Genomic DNA, 16,095 nt, shown 5'->3' with positions numbered 1-16,095 from the left:
AGTCAGGAAGACTTCTTTTGTGCTGTATTTCTAACACACACACACACACACACACACACACACACACACACACACACACACAGAGCCTTCCAGGTCTCAGAAACACATTTTCCTATTTGTCCCATAAGTGAATCTTCATATATATATATATATATACATAGACATATATATGTGAATAATGGAAAAGTTATTCAACCTATCTCATGTGTAAAATGAGGATAAGAATAACATCTACCTCCCAGGATTCTTGTGAAGATCAAATGAAATAATATGTACAAAGCATTCTGCAAATCTTGAAAAGTGCAATAGTATATTAAAATGCTGGCTACTGAGACCTGCTACTCTTCAAGTCATCCTCTTAAGTGGAACATGGGCTTAAACTCAGAATTTCTGACTTCAAATCCAGTGTTTATTCCACTATATTATTCTGGAGGCTATCATAGAACCACAGATTTAGAACCTTACTTACATATATATATGTATATATATATGAATATGTGACTCTATATATATATACACACACACACACTCATATATGTGTCTATATATGTATGTATATAGAGAATGTATCTTCTCTTAATACAGTACCAGGCACATGATAAATACGTCATAAATGCTTATTGGATGATTGTTCTCTACTACCCAGAAAGGGGTTGTTACAATAATTATGGAGAGGAAGACCCTTGCCTTTTCTCCTCCCTTGGCTGGAAAGTGACAGGGAAGGAAGGATATTTCTGTCTTTAAAAATGTTCTTGGTTGGCTGCAAGTTCTGTGAATTAGTCTTCTCTCCTTCTCTCTGCTCCACTTGCTCTCCTTTATTCCCTTTGGAATATTATTCCCTTTCCTCCCTAATTATAGTCTTTAAAAGCCAATTTTCCAAAGATGGTGTAAAAATCTAAATTAAGCTCTCCCCATTTGTATAGTAAGGTTTGAATGTTAATAACTGATTTTAATAAGATACCCTGTTCGAGTGATTCACGTTGTTAGGAAGGGGGTGGTTAAAAGATGAACCAATAAGTCATCACTTCGTAGTTTGTCAAGACTCAAGGCAAAATCTTTCTCCAAAATCTCCCTCTGGGAAGCAGCTGACCAATAGTGGAGGAACTTACCTGGCTGAATCCATCAGTAGCAGAAGCTGGTGAGAAATTAGCATATCCATCATATCACCTACTTCTCCCAACCCAGTAACACATTAGACCAGTGATGGGCAAACATTTTAAAGAGGGGCCAAAGGAAAGGAAATGCTCATCTCTCAGTCTGTTTCTAAGGCAATTCTTTCCAAGTTTCATTGTATTGTATCCTACTCATTGTATTCGTCAGATTAGGAATAATGTCGCACAGCCAGATAGAACATTTCAGGGGACCACATCTGGCCTGCAGGCTGTAGTTTGCCCATCACTGCATTAGACCATTTTTCAAAGACACTATGCCCTAGGAGAAGCAAGCCCCGCTAAGCCACTTGTCTTGGGGAAACAGCAAAAAGCTAGCCCTCCTTCCTTAAACTATGCTGTATTTAACTGCCTTCTATTTTTCTTGCATATATTACGCATATACTTTCTTAGGTACGTGTTTCTCCTGACAGATTATAAGATCCTAGAGAATGGGGATTGCTTCATTTTTTTAACTTTGCATTCCTAGCTTTTAGAACAATGTCTGACACATTGTAGGAATGCAGAGCTGGTTCACGTCACTGAACTGTGAATTGCTTGAGAAAAGAAACTGTCATTTGCCTTTTGTTCTTTCCTCAGCACTAACATGGTGCCTGGCACATAGTAGATGTTTAATAAATTCTAGTTGACCCACTGACTGATAGATTAATAAGAAAAGTGCTAGATGACATAGAATAATTATAGTTGTCATGGGAAAATGGTTGTTGTGGTTGCTGTTGTTCTTCCTTTGTTGTTTTTGTTTTTGTTGTTGTTGTTTTAAACCTTTACCTTCCATCTTGGAGTCAATAATGTGTATTGGCTCCAAGACAGAAGAGTGGTAAGGGCTAGGCAATGGGGGTCAAGTGACTTGCCCAGGGTCACACAGCTGGGAAGTGTCTGAGGCCACATTTGAACCTAGGACCTCCTGTCTCTAGGCCTGGCTCTCAATCCACTGAGTTACCCAGTTGACCCCTCATCCTTTGTTTTTGAAGAGTATCAGTGGCATCATGGAGTGATAGCTTGACTTGGACCTGAATTGGATTTAATTGAGGCAGAGTTGTACAAAGTCATCAGGCTTACTCTCTCTTCCAGAGTGACTTAGGTCCAGTGGCAATATGTAGTGGATTACCTTGGTCTCTTTGATGTCTGCCCATGCCCTAAGTCCTCCATAATGCATATTTCAGTTGCCTTCATGCCCTTTGGAACAAATTGCTCTCATCCATGCATTCTGCTTAGGGAAGTCTTCACATGCTTGGGGTATGGTATCTAGATAATGGGAAGATCTCTTGATTCTAAGTCAGAAGACTTCATTTGTAGTCATAGAATAAAAGCTCTTCAGAGCTGGAGGAGACCTAAGTGATCCTATATTCCAACCACAACCAACAAAAAATTCTTTCTATATCATCCCCAACAAATGGTGATCCAGCCTCTATTCGAAAACCTCTGATGAGGGAAATCCCAGTATCTCCTGAAGGAGGTCATCAAATATTTAGATAGCTACGGATTGTTAATCTTCCAGAAAAACACCATGATAAAGAAAAACCTAAATATCATACTTCAGGAAATCATAGAAAAGAAATTTACTGCCAATAGTTGGAAGCAGATATAAAACACAGGCTGAAAGAACCCCTAGAACTCTTGCAGAAAGAAACCCAGGGAAGTCAAGCCCTAACTAACAGAAAAAGTAAAATCAAATGTAAAAATTATAATAATAATAAACAATTTTTATAGGGAGCAAGGTGAAAACTTTTCACATTCCAGGGCCAACTGTCAGTATTCACAATAATCTAAAAAGTGAAAGGATATATTGGAATATGACCTGAAAAACAAAAATTGATTGAAATCTAAAAAATATATCTTTTACAGTTGAGCCTAAGTCAAATTGGACATTGAGCAAAAGTAAAAAAATTTCCCTATATTTATTCATTTTAAAGGAATAGCTTTGTTTTGTTAACTTACAAGCCAATCTTTAAAATAAAAATATCATACATGCTTATAACATAAAATATACACGTTAATAATATCAATATGTTGGATGGGCTTGGGGTTTTTGTTTGTTTTTGATGCAAAGTTTCTCAAAATGTAATGCCTTTAATTACACTGATAGTCAATATTTGTTTTCAATTTTTTTTCTTTTATAATCTGTTCTTATCATAACTCCTTAATTGAGTAACATACGTGCATTGTCCAGCCAAAGAAATTCTCACATTGAGCATAGCCAAAAGTGTACAACTCTTTCTGAATTTTAAATTCATTCATTCTCTAGCAGAAAGTGAGTATTATATTTCATCTTCATTCTTTTGAACTTGTAGTTTATCATTATACTAGTCAAAATAGTAGTTTTTCAAAGTTGTTTTTATGCTTTCATTGTGTGTAAATTATTCTCTTAGTTCTGCTTACTCCACTATGTATCATTTCATAAACATTTTCCAGTTTCTTCTGAAACCATTTGCTTTCTCTTATGTGACAATAATATTCATTATATCCACATAGAAAAATTTGTTTAGTCATTTCCTAATAGGACACCATCTTAGTGCCCTTTTTTTTTGGACAGGGATTGGTTACCATGAATAAAATGTCTATAAATATCCAACCTAATCCAATAAACACTTATTGAGTGCCTACTATATGACAGTCACTATGCTAAGTGCTGGGGATACAATTAATAAAAAGGAAATACTTCCTCCCCTTCAGTAGATTATATTCTAATGGGGACACTGGGGTCTAGGTGGGGGTAGAGGGACAACAAAAGTGGTAGGAAAAGGAAAACTAAAGAAGGTTGACCAGGGGCAACCTGGGAAGTATCTTGTTCCAAGGAGTTAAAACCAAAAAGGGCAGCAGATGATGTGTGGAGAGAACAAAAGTATCAAGTTTCTGCCCTCTATAAAGGAAGGCCTTGGAAGAAGTTTAATGCAGCACTCTCTAGCCCTCCCTCAATCAGAAGGGAGAGGTAGTTGGTGTCAGTCAAGGCTTAAGTGACATAAATATGTGCTATAAATGTTTCACGTCTGCTATAAATATTTTTGCATATATTTCTTTTTTTCTTTGATTTCTTTGGGGAATAAGCCTAATTGTGGTATGTTGGGTCAAAGGGTATAAACCATGTAGTAACTTTGGGGCCAGAATTCCAAATTGCTTTCCAGAATGGATAAATTCATAGCTCCACCAACAGTTCACTAATGTACTTGTTTTCCTACAGCATCCCCCAACATTTATTATTTTCTTCTATTGTCATTTTTGCTAGTCAGATGGGTGTGGGGTAGAACTTCAAAGTTGCTTTAATTTGCATTTCTGTAATTATGAGTGATTTTGAGCATTTTTTCATGTGATTGTTGTTAGCTCGGATTTTTTTCCTTTGAAAACTGCCTATTCATATCTTTTGAAAATTCATTTATTGGAGAACTGCAATTAGTCTCATAAATCTGACTCTCTTCTTTATGTGACTTGAATACGAGAACTTTATCAGATATACTCAGAAAAGAAGAATTTTAATCTTTCCTTTAAAAGAACTTGGAGGAGATACAGTATTCAACATCCAAACTTACTCAATAGAAGAAAGTATGCAAACACTTTCAGAAAGTATTGAAAGAGGGCGGGGTTAAGATGGCAGCAGAGTAAAAAGTAACTGCTGGACCTCTCCTAACCCACGCATATAGGACTCCTCATGAAGATATAAAAACAAATCCAGAGGAAAGAAGGGACCCCACAACAGGGCACAGCATCAAAGGTACGTGGAATCAGGGCATTTCCATGCTATAAAGGGGGTGAAACAGCTCTCACGAAAACACGAGTGGAGCAACCCCCTCCCCCACACCCCACACCACCTACAACTCCAAAGCCAGCGCAAGAGTCAGAGCAAGTTTGGGGCACCAATTAAGTCATTGGCAGCCCACCAGGGCTTGTTCCTGATAGCAGCAAGACTTAAGACCCCCCAAGAAGCTAAAGAACCCACGGACTCTGAACACAGACCCTGAGCCCAGGCGCAGGTGAAGGGGCTGACGCAGGCGTGGGCTAAGGCGCTGACAAAGGGGCTGATTCTGAGTGCAGGAGCAGACCTTGAATGGGGACCTAGTGCAGAGAGGTGCTTGACTGTGGAAGCCGCTCCCTGAGACTGTTAAAGGAGCTTCAGGCAGAAGACGAGCAAGGAGACCACCAGGAGGCTTGTCCCAGAACAACTAGACCAGAGATCTCAGGAGTCTAATGAGCGCAGACAGATCCTGAGCGTGAGCATAAAGCTGAGAGGGAACTCAGCTTACAATGGCAAGCCAGAATCATCAGGAAAACCAGAAGAGAAAGATGAAGAAGAAAAAACCTTTAACACTTGACATCTTTTACACAGAAAAAATCCAGACAACAGAGGAAACAGTAGAGGAGAACAAACAATCCAAACCTTCCCAAAACAATGAAAATGGGTCACAAGGACTTGAAGAGTTCAAATCTGAGATCATGAGAAAGATGGAAGAGATCTGGCAAGAAAATAACAGTTTAAAAGGCAGAATTTCATAATTGGAAAGTGAGGCAAGTAAATCAAAGACCAGAAATGACCAGATTGAAAAGGAAAACCAAATGATTATAGCCAAAAACCAGTCTCTAAAGGCTAGAATTGGGCAATTAGAAAAAGATGCCTCCAAATCAAAAGAATTAATAAGCAAATTGGAGACAAAAATCAAACAGCTTGAAAACAGGTCAGACCAAATTGAAAAGGAAAATCAAAAGCTTATAGCAGAAAACCAGTCTCTAAAGACAAGAACTGGGCAAGTAGAAGCCAATGATCTATCAAGACAGCAAGAACAAATAAAACAAAGTCAAGAGACTGATAAAATAGAAGGAAACATGAAATATCTCAATGAGAAACAGACAGATCAAGAAAACAGGTCTAGAAGAGACAATCTGAAAATCATTGGTCTTCCTGAAAAACCAGAAATTAATAGAAATTTGGACTCCATACTAAAAGAAATTATTCAGCAAAATTGCTCTGAAGTTCTACAACAAGAGGGCAATATAGACATTGAAAGGATCCATAGATCACCCTCTACACTAGACCCCGAAAAGACAACCCCCAGGAATATAATAGCCAAATTCAAGAGCTTCCAAGTAAAAGAAAAAAATTTTACAAGAAGCCAGAAAGAGACAATTCAGATATCAAAGAACACCAATCAGGATCACACAGGATCTGGCAGCCTCTACACTAAAAGACTGCAAGGCTTGGAATATGATATTCAGAAAGGCAAGAGAATTGGGTTTACAAACAAGGATCACGTACCCATCAAAACTGACTATATTCTTCCAGCGGAAAATTTGGGCATTCGACAAGATAGAAAATTTCCAAGCATTTGCACAGAAAAGAGAAGGACTAAATGGAAAGTTCAATATCCAACCACAAAAATCAAGAGAAACATGAAAAGGTAAATAAGAAACAGAAGGGAAAGTAAGAAAACTCATATTTTTTAAATTTGCCTCTTTAAGGGCTTCAATAAGATCTAATTATTGGAACTCCTATGTGGAGAAATGTTATGTATAATTCTCTGTAGTGAACTCTGTTCACCATTATAGCATTCACTATTATAATAACTAGAAGAAATATTCATAGGGAGAGGTTGGAATACTAAATGGTCTAAGATGATATGGGTGGGAGGAAAAGAGGGGAGTGAATAGTGGAGGACACCAAAAGAATCTTGAAGGAATAAGAAAAATAGGATATTCTATTACACACAAAGAGGGCACGGGAAGGGGAAGGGATGAATACTATTATAAGAAGGAGAAGAAAAGGGCATTAAGAGGTAATATTTAAACCTTACTCTAAGTGTAATTAACCCGGAGAGGGAACAGTAGCTATATCCATTGGGATATAAAACTCTATCTAACCCTACTGAGAAAGTCAGAAGGGATAAATCAAGAGGAGCAGGGGAGTGGGGAGGTCAAAAAAGGGAGGGGAGAAGAAGGGGGAGGGAATTCATTAGACCTTAAAAATAAAAAGAGGGGAATAATAAGGGAGGGGGTAAAAAGGGAAGTAAATCAAGGGAGGGGACAAGGGTTACTGGCTTAAAGCAAACCACTGGTTTAAAAGGAAATAGTGTAAGAAGAAGGGATAGAATTAGGGGAGGACACCAAAATGTCGGCAAATACACAACTGATAATTATAACTCTGAATGTGAATGGGATGAACTCACCCATTAAACAGAAGCAAATAGCAGAATGGATTAGAAACCAAAATCCTACCATATGTTGTGTACAAAAAACACATATGAGGCGGGTGGACATACACAAGTTTAAAATAAAGGGCTTCAGCAAAATCTTTTGGGCTTCAAATGAGAAAAAATAGGCAGGATTGGCAATCATGATTTCTGATAAAGCCAAAGTAAAAATAGATATGATTAAAAAAGACAGGGAGGGTAATTACATCCTGATAAAAGGCAGTATAGGCAATGAGGAAATAACACTGCTCAATATGTATGCACCAAATGGCATAGCATCCAAATTTGTAAAGGAGAAACTGGTAGAGCTCAAGAAGGAAATAGATAGTAAAACCATACTAGTGGGAGATCTAAATAATCCTCTTTCAGATCTAGATAAATCAAACCAAAAAAATAAATAAGAAAGAGGTAAGAGAGGTGAATGAAGCCCTAGAAAAATTAGAATTAATAGATATGTGGAGAAAAATGAATAGGGACAAAAAGGAACACACCTTCTTTTCAGCTGCACATGGTACGTTCACAAAGATTGACCATGTAATAGGGCATAGAAACATTGCAAATAAATTCAAAAGAGCAGAAATAATAAATGTAAATTTCTCAGATCATAATGCAATGAAAATAATAATTAGTAAGGGCACCTGGACAGGCAAATGAAAAACTAATTGGAAATTAAATAATATGATTCTCCAAAACCAGCTAGTCAAAGAAGAAATCATAGAAACAACCAACAATTTCATTGAAGAGAATGACAATGATGAGACATCCTACCAAACTCTGTGGGATGCAGCCAAGGCAGTACTCAGGGGGAAATTTATATCCTTGAGTGCATATATTAACAAATTAGGTAGGGCAGAGATTAATGAATTGGGCATGAAACTTAAAAAATTAGAAAAAGAGAGCAAATTAAAAATCCCCAGATGAAAACTAAATTAGAACTACTAAAAATCAAGGGAGAAATTAATAAAATCGAAAGTAAAAGAATTATTGAATTAATAAATAAGACTACAAGCTGGTATTTTGAAAAAACAGATAAAATAGACAAAGTACTGGTCAATCTAATTAAAAAAAGGAAAGAAGAAAACCAAATTGACAGTATCAAAGATGAAAAGGGAGACCTCACTTCTAATGAAGGAGAAATTAAGGCAATCATTAAAAACTATTTCTCCCAATTATATGGCAATAAATATAGCAATCTAAGAGATATGGATGAATATTTACAAAAATATAAATTGCCTAGATTAACAGCAGAAGAACTAGAATACCTAAATAATCCTATATCAGAAAAAGAAATTGAACAAGCCGTCAAAGACCTCCCTAAGAAAAAATCACCAGGGCCTGATGGATTCACAAGTGAATCCTATCAGACAGTCAAAGAACAACTAATCCCAATACTACACACATTATTTGATATAATAAGCAAAGAAGGAGTCCTACCAAATTCCTTCTATGACACAAATATAGCACTGATTCCAAAGCCAGGGAGATCAAAAACAGAGAAAGAAAACTACAGACCAATCTCCCTAATGAACATAGATGCAAAAATCTTAAATAGAATACTAGCAAAGAGACTCCAGCAAGTGATCAAGAGGATCATCCACCATGATCAGGTGGGATTTATACCAAGAATGCAAGGATGGTTCAGCATTAGGAAAACCATCCATATTATTGACCATATCAACAATCTAACAAACAAAAATCACATGATTATCTCAATAGATGCTGAAAAAGCCTTTGACAAAATACAGCACCCATTCCTATTGAAAACATGGGAAAGTATAGGAATAGAAGGACCTTTCCTAAAAACAATAAACAGTATATACCTAAAACCATCAACAAGCATCAGATGCAATGGGGATAAATTAGAAGCCTTTCCAATAAGATCAGGAGTGAAACAAGGATGCCCATTATCTTCTTTATTATTCAACATTGTACTAGAAACACTAGTAGTAGCAATTAGAGAAGAAAAAGAAATTGAGGGTATTAAAATAGGCAATGCGGAGACTAAGCTATCACTCTTTGCAGATGATATGATGGTCTACTTAAAAAATCCTAGAGAAGGCTCTCAGCTCTTCACCCAAGCTCTCTGCCAGAATCCTCTGCTGCAGTCGCATCCTTTAGACAAGATGGTGAAGGTCGGAGTCAACGAATTTGGCCGTATTGGACGCCTGGTGACCAGGGCAACATTCAGCTGCAAAGAAGTAGAAATTGTGGCCATCAATGACCCCTTCATTGACCTCTCCTACATGGTTTACATGTTCTAGTATGATTCCACCCATGGCAAGTTCAAGGGCACTGTAAAGGCAGAGAATGGAAAGCTGGTGATCAACGGAAAACCCATTACCATTTTCCAGGAGCGGGATCCCGCTAACATTAAATGGGGAGATGCTGGAGCTGAGTACGTTGTGGAATCCACTGGCGTCTTTACCACCATGGAAAAGGCTGGGGCTCACTTGAAGGGTGGAGCCAAGTGAGTCATTATCTCTGCCCCTTCTCCTGATTCCCCAATGTTCGTGATGGGGGTGAACCATGAGAAATACGACAATTCCCTCAAGATCGTCAGTAACGCCTCCTGCACTACCAACTGCTTGGCCCCCTTGGCCAAGGTCATTCATGACAACTTCGGCATTGTGGAAGGACTCATGACCACAGTCCATGCCATTACTGCTACCCAGAAGACAGTAGATGGCCCCTCTGGCAAGCTGTGGCGGGATGGGCATGGGGCTGCCCAGAATATCATCCCTGCTTCCACGGGTGCCGCCAAGGCTGTGGGCAAGGTCATACCTGAGCTGAACGGGAAGCTCACAGGCATGGCCTTCCGTGTTCCTACTCCCAATATGTCTGTGGTGGATCTGACCTGCCGCCTGGAGAAAGCTGCCAAATATGACGATATTAAGAAAGTGGTGAAGCAAGCTGCAGAGGGGAACTTAAAGGGCATCTTGGGCTACACAGAGGACCAGGTAGTATCCTGTGACTTTAACAGCGACACCCACTCTTCTACCTTCGATGCTGGCGCTGGCATTGCCCTCAACGACCATTTTGTCAAGCTCATTTCTTGGTATGACAACGAGTACGGTTACAGCCACCGTGTAGTAGACCTCATGAAGTACATGGCCACCAAGGAGTAAAGTGGAAAGCCATGATGGACCTTCATCCCCAGCCAAAAAAAAGAGTAGTTCCACCACTGGGGAGCCCACATCCATAATAACCTATGTCCCTGTGCTGGGGATCCCATGCCCTCTTCACATCCCTGCCCCAGGCACCCCTGTAGTGGGGGGAGGAGCATAGTCCTATCTTGTGTACCATCAATAAAGTCATCACGTTCAGTGCAAAAAAAAAATCCTAGAGAATCAACTAGGAAGCTTGTAGAAATAATCAACAACTTTAGCAAGGTTGCAGGATACAATATAAACGCACATAAATCATCAGCATTTCTATATATTTCCAACACCTCACAGCAGCAAGAGGTAGAAAGAGAAACACCATTTAAAATCACCCTAGATAACATAAAATACTTAGGAATCTACCTACCAAAACAAACACAGGAATTATACGAAAACAACTACAAAACAGTTTCCAAACAATTAAAACTAGATCTAAACAATTGGAAAAACATTGATTGCTCATGGGTAGGATGAGCTAACAAAATAAAAATGACCATTCTACCCAAATTAATTTACCTATTTAGCGCCATACCTATCAAATCACCAAAAAACTTTTTCACTGAATTAGGAAAAACTATAACAAATTTCATTTGTTATAACAAAAACATTGGAATAACAAATGATCAAGAATATCAAGGGAAATAATGAAAAAAATGTGAAGGAAGGGGGCCTAGCAGTACCAGATATTAAACTATACTATAAAGCAGCAGTCATCAAAACAGTATGGTACTGGCTAAGAGACAGAAGGGAGGATCAGTGGAATAGACTTGGGGTAAGTGACGTCAGCAAGACAGTATACGATAAACCCAAAGAGCCCAATTTTGGGGACAAAAATCCACTATTTGACAAAAACTGTTAGGAAATTTGGAAAACAATATGGGAGAGATTAGGTTTAGATCAACATCTCACACCCTACACTAAGATAAATTCAGAATGGGTGAATGACTTGAATATAAAGAGTGAAACTATAAATAAGTTAAGTGAACACAGAATACTATACTTGTCAGATCTCTGGGAAAGGAAAGATTTTAAAACCAAGCAAGAGTTAAAGAAAATTACAAAAGGTAAAATAAATTATTTTGATTATATAAAACTAAAAAGCTTTTGTACCAACAAAAACAATGTAGCCAAGATCCAAAGGGAAACAACAAATTGGGAAAAAATATTTATAATAAAAAACTCTGCAAGGGTCTAATTACTCAAATATACAAGGAGTTGAAGCAATTGTATAAAAAATCAAGCCATTCCCCAATCGATAAATGGGCAAGAGACATGAATAGGCAATTTTCAGATAAAGAAATCAAAACTATCAATAAGCATATGAGAAAGTGTTCTAAATCTCTAATAATTAGAGAAATGCAAATCAAAACAACTCTGAGGTATCACCTCACACTGAGTAGAATAGCTAAAATAAAAGAAGAGGAGAGTAATGAGTGTTGGAGGGGATGTGGCCAAATTGGAACATTAATGCATTGCTGGTGGAGTTGTGAAATGATCCAACCATTCTGGATGGCAATTTGGAACTATGCTCAAAGGGCTATAAAAGAATGCCTGCGCTTTGATCCAGCCATACCATTGTTGGGATTGTACCCCAAAGAGATCATAGATAAACAGACTTGCATGAAAATATTTATAGCCGTGCTTTTTGTGGTGGCAAAAAACTGGAAAATGAGGGCATGCCCTTCAATTGGGGAATTGCTGAACAAATTGTGGTATATGCTGGTGATGGAATACTATTGTGCTAAAAGGAATAATAAACTGGAGGAATTCCATGTGAATTGGAAAGACCTCCAGGAACTGATGCAGAGCGAAAGGAGCAGAGCCAGAAGAACATTGTACACAGAGACTGATATACTGTGGTAAAATAGAATGTAATGGACTTCTGTACTAGCAGCAATGCAATGACCCAGGACTATTCTCAGGGTCGTATGGTAAAGAATGCTATCCACACTCAGAGGAAGGACTGCAGGAGAGGAAACACAGAAGAAAATCAACTGCTTAAATACATGGGTTGATGAGGACATGATTGGGGATTGAAAGTACCACACCAATGCAACTATCAACTATTTGGAAATAGGTCTTGATTAATGACACATGTTAAAACCAGTGGAAATGCATATCAGCCAGGGGAGGGGGGGAGGTCGGGGGGTGAAGGGGAAAGTAAGAGCATAATCATGTAACCATGTTAACTTTTCTAAAATATAAATATTAATAAATGTTTTAAAAAAAGAAAGTATTGAAAGACTCTCATGTGATGAAGGCTAAATAAAGTCATGAGTGAGTGGTTTTTTTTTTGTTTTTTTTTTTAAACCCTTGTACTTTGGTGTATTATCTCATAGGTGGAAGACTGGTAAGGGTGGGCAATGAGGGTCAAGTGACTTGCCCAGGGTCACACAGCTGGGAAGTGTCTGAGGCCGGGTTTGAACCTAGGACCTCCTGTCTCTAGGCCTGACTCTCACTCCACTGAGCTACCCAGCTGCCCATTAGTGAGTGTTTTAAAATATTTTGTTTTTAAACTTTCAAATTGTCTGAGAGATATTGAAAAGACAAAGACAGGATCAATGGAGTAAAGAATCAAAGATACACAGGTACACAATATCTAGGGGTAGATTCAGAAGGAGAATAAGAAAGAATGAATTAATATTTCAGAGGCAAAAATTTTATTCCATATTAATAAATTAGTATGAGTAGTAGTTGGGTCATTTGAAAGCTTTTCTCTTGGGTAAACAGAAAAAGGGAGAAAGAGAGTGCAAGGATGTGAAAGAATTGACTAATGAGACTCTTTAAACTTCTCCCCTTGATTTTGGAGTAATGTGAGAGTACAAATAGAACTGGAAAGGTTGAGAGTTGAATCCTATCATAAAAGGAATGAATGGGCCATATTGTGATGAACAGAAGTGGGATCGGTTGCATCACTCTGTCAAGATGGTTTGGACACTTTCGAACTTGGATCTTCTTGATACTAACTCCCCCACAGGAAAGAAAGAGGTTGGGCTTAAGGAGGTGGTTATATGATTTGGAGAAAATAGAATGGGGCAGGACAGCGAAAGGGACAAACCAGGAGGGAAAAGGCAAAAAATAGGGTCAGCCTCTCTGACACTAGAATACTTTCCACTGATCCCAAGTATCTCTATCAAAAATTAACACTCATGGGAATCAATTTTAGAATATCCTAAAAAGGGAAAGGAATTAGAAAGGAGATAGAATGAAAATAATATTTCTTGACAAGGGTTCATGGTCATTATCCTGCATCTGGTATGATGGATCATTCAGACCCAATAATTAGATAGTCTTTTTACTAAAATTGTATTTCAATACCCAAAGATAAAAACAATCCTCAAGGTGGTTTACAGTTCAAAGGACAAAAATACATAAAACCCACCAGCAAGATTTTCTAAAAGCAGTTGGCAAGGAGGCCCTCTGGGGCTCAAGGGCTCCCTGCCACAGTCCTAAAGACTGTGTTAATATTCTTCTTGCTCAAAGGGTCCACAGCTGTGTCCCAAATCAATCTTCTGGGGGCAATCTTAACCTCAGCTACTCCAGGTCTGCATCACAATTTCCTTACTTGCAACAGTGCTGGTGGCTGTTTATGGAAGTTGAGGGGAGGGGTGAAGAGAAGAGGTTATCTCTCACAACTCCAGTTCCTAGTCCACAACATCTTGTTACAAATTATTGTTTTTACATCAAAGAGATCAAAGAAGGAGGAAAATGAGCCATATGTACAAACATATTTATAACAGCTCTTTTTGGGGTGGCAAATAACTGAGAATCTGAAAAGTGAAAATGGTTTTATCCACAGGAGAATGTTTGAAATGTGGAATTTGGAACCCTTTCTTCCTAACTCCAAGGCCAATGCTCTGTTCATGATACCATGCTGCCTCAGATAAGTGGCTCGCATATAGTGATAGAAAGGCCATTATGTGAAAGTATAGGTCAAACGATTACAGAAGCAAAACATAAAAATCCTGAACATAGGCATCAAGTGCTAGCATGTGAAGTTAAAAAATAGTCTCCCTAAAAGCTCCAGAATCAAATCCATTTAGATTGTCGGATTCAAATAATATGAGATCATTTGCAGAATCACCATGCTATATAGTTCATTAAAAGGAGTCTGCAGGTCTCCCTTCCACATTGTGACTTTACACATAGTGGTCTCACTATATTGTAGGTCAGCATAAGAATGAAATGGGAATTTTTTGCAGCATCTACAGGCAACACAGGAAAAGTTTAGTTTAAAGTTGTAAAAGTTGAGAAACTCAGAAATGTATAAAATATATACATAGTATTACATAATATCAACACACTATCTTTTAATGCCATAAACATACACGATTTCCTTTTAAAAATTAAAGCTTGGAAAAAGAACACAAAACTAGCAGACGGCACAGGAAGCTAGAAATGTAGAGAATATATCTTTAAAAGTTAATAAGTCATAAATGCATAAAATGTATGTATTGCTATATATATTACCTTACAGCATAAATTTTACTATTTAATAACATAAATGAACAGCTACACATAAATCTGTAGTAAAAGAATGGTGGTTCCTAAGCACAGTTTCGGGGATGCCGTGCATGTCTATGGCCATCTCTCATGTCATATCTTTCACTGGTCTTTGTATCTTGAGTTTCTCATATAACATAGACCTACACATAGCCTATGACCAAATACTTAACCCAAATTTTACAATAAGATATAATAAACATCCCACAAAAGAAAAAAAACAAATTCAAACTTCTCTGATAACAAAGGGATGGCCAAAAAATGTAATGCATTTTCCAGATTGTGGGGGGCACATGTCCCCCTAGATGTGGAAAGGATACCTGTAGTTATCAGAAAGTGCTAGGATTGTATTAAAATGACAATATTTTATTATCTGTTACCCAGAAATGTTTCTTTTGCCAGGAATAAGGGCTCCTAAAAACTCTGTCATATATTTCATTTATGGAAATATTGATTTGTAATTTATTGTTTGTAATACCTAGAGAAATCTTCATTTGCTTTTGGGAGAATAATTTGCTCCAACAGTCATGAAGGTAGCTGAAGCAGGTACTGTGAAGTGCTTAGTGCTTGGTCAGACATCAAAGACACCAAGGCCATCCACTGCATCCTGGGACATTCCCAGTTGTCCTGACTTTTGTCTTTCTACTAGACTTTGATGACTTTAGAAGAGAGAGTGGGGCTGGTGACTGTATAACTCAGCCTCACTTAAATTCAATTCATGCACGAGTCAAGACATCACCCTGTGATATCAGTGGTCCTCTTTGAATATGAAGGACAAACAACAACCGGGAGAAATGAAAAGTACTGTGTGCCACAAGAGAATAAAGATAGATAAGAGGGAGGCAGAAAAGACAGTAGTGTTTCTCAGTCTCTACTCTCTCCCTCTTCCCACTGAGATTTTTATTCAGTATGAAAATAGGGACATTTGTAGTTTATGTCTGCAAAGTTTTTTTTTTGCTTACAAGGAAGGACAAATCCCAGAAATCCATGTTGGCTTTAAAAAAAAAACTCAAAATTGTAATTTGTTAGTATCTTTTAGAATTTTTTTCATAATTTCCTGAGCAAGGGGACTATCTGGAATTTAACCAG

At 37.9% G+C, this 16,095-nt stretch overlaps 1 pseudogene; it reads left to right on the top strand.

Moving 5' to 3' along the window:
* The first annotated feature begins 9,462 nt into the window (after positions 1 to 9,462).
* LOC123237832 lies at positions 9,463 to 10,679 on the top strand (annotated as a pseudogene).
* Positions 10,680 to 16,095: the final 5,416 nt, after the last annotated feature.

Source organism: Gracilinanus agilis, chromosome 2 (assembly GCF_016433145.1).
Source record: "Gracilinanus agilis isolate LMUSP501 chromosome 2, AgileGrace, whole genome shotgun sequence".
Classification (NCBI taxonomy): Eukaryota; Metazoa; Chordata; class Mammalia; order Didelphimorphia; family Didelphidae; genus Gracilinanus; species Gracilinanus agilis.
This window is presented reverse-complemented; position numbering and strand designations above follow the sequence as displayed.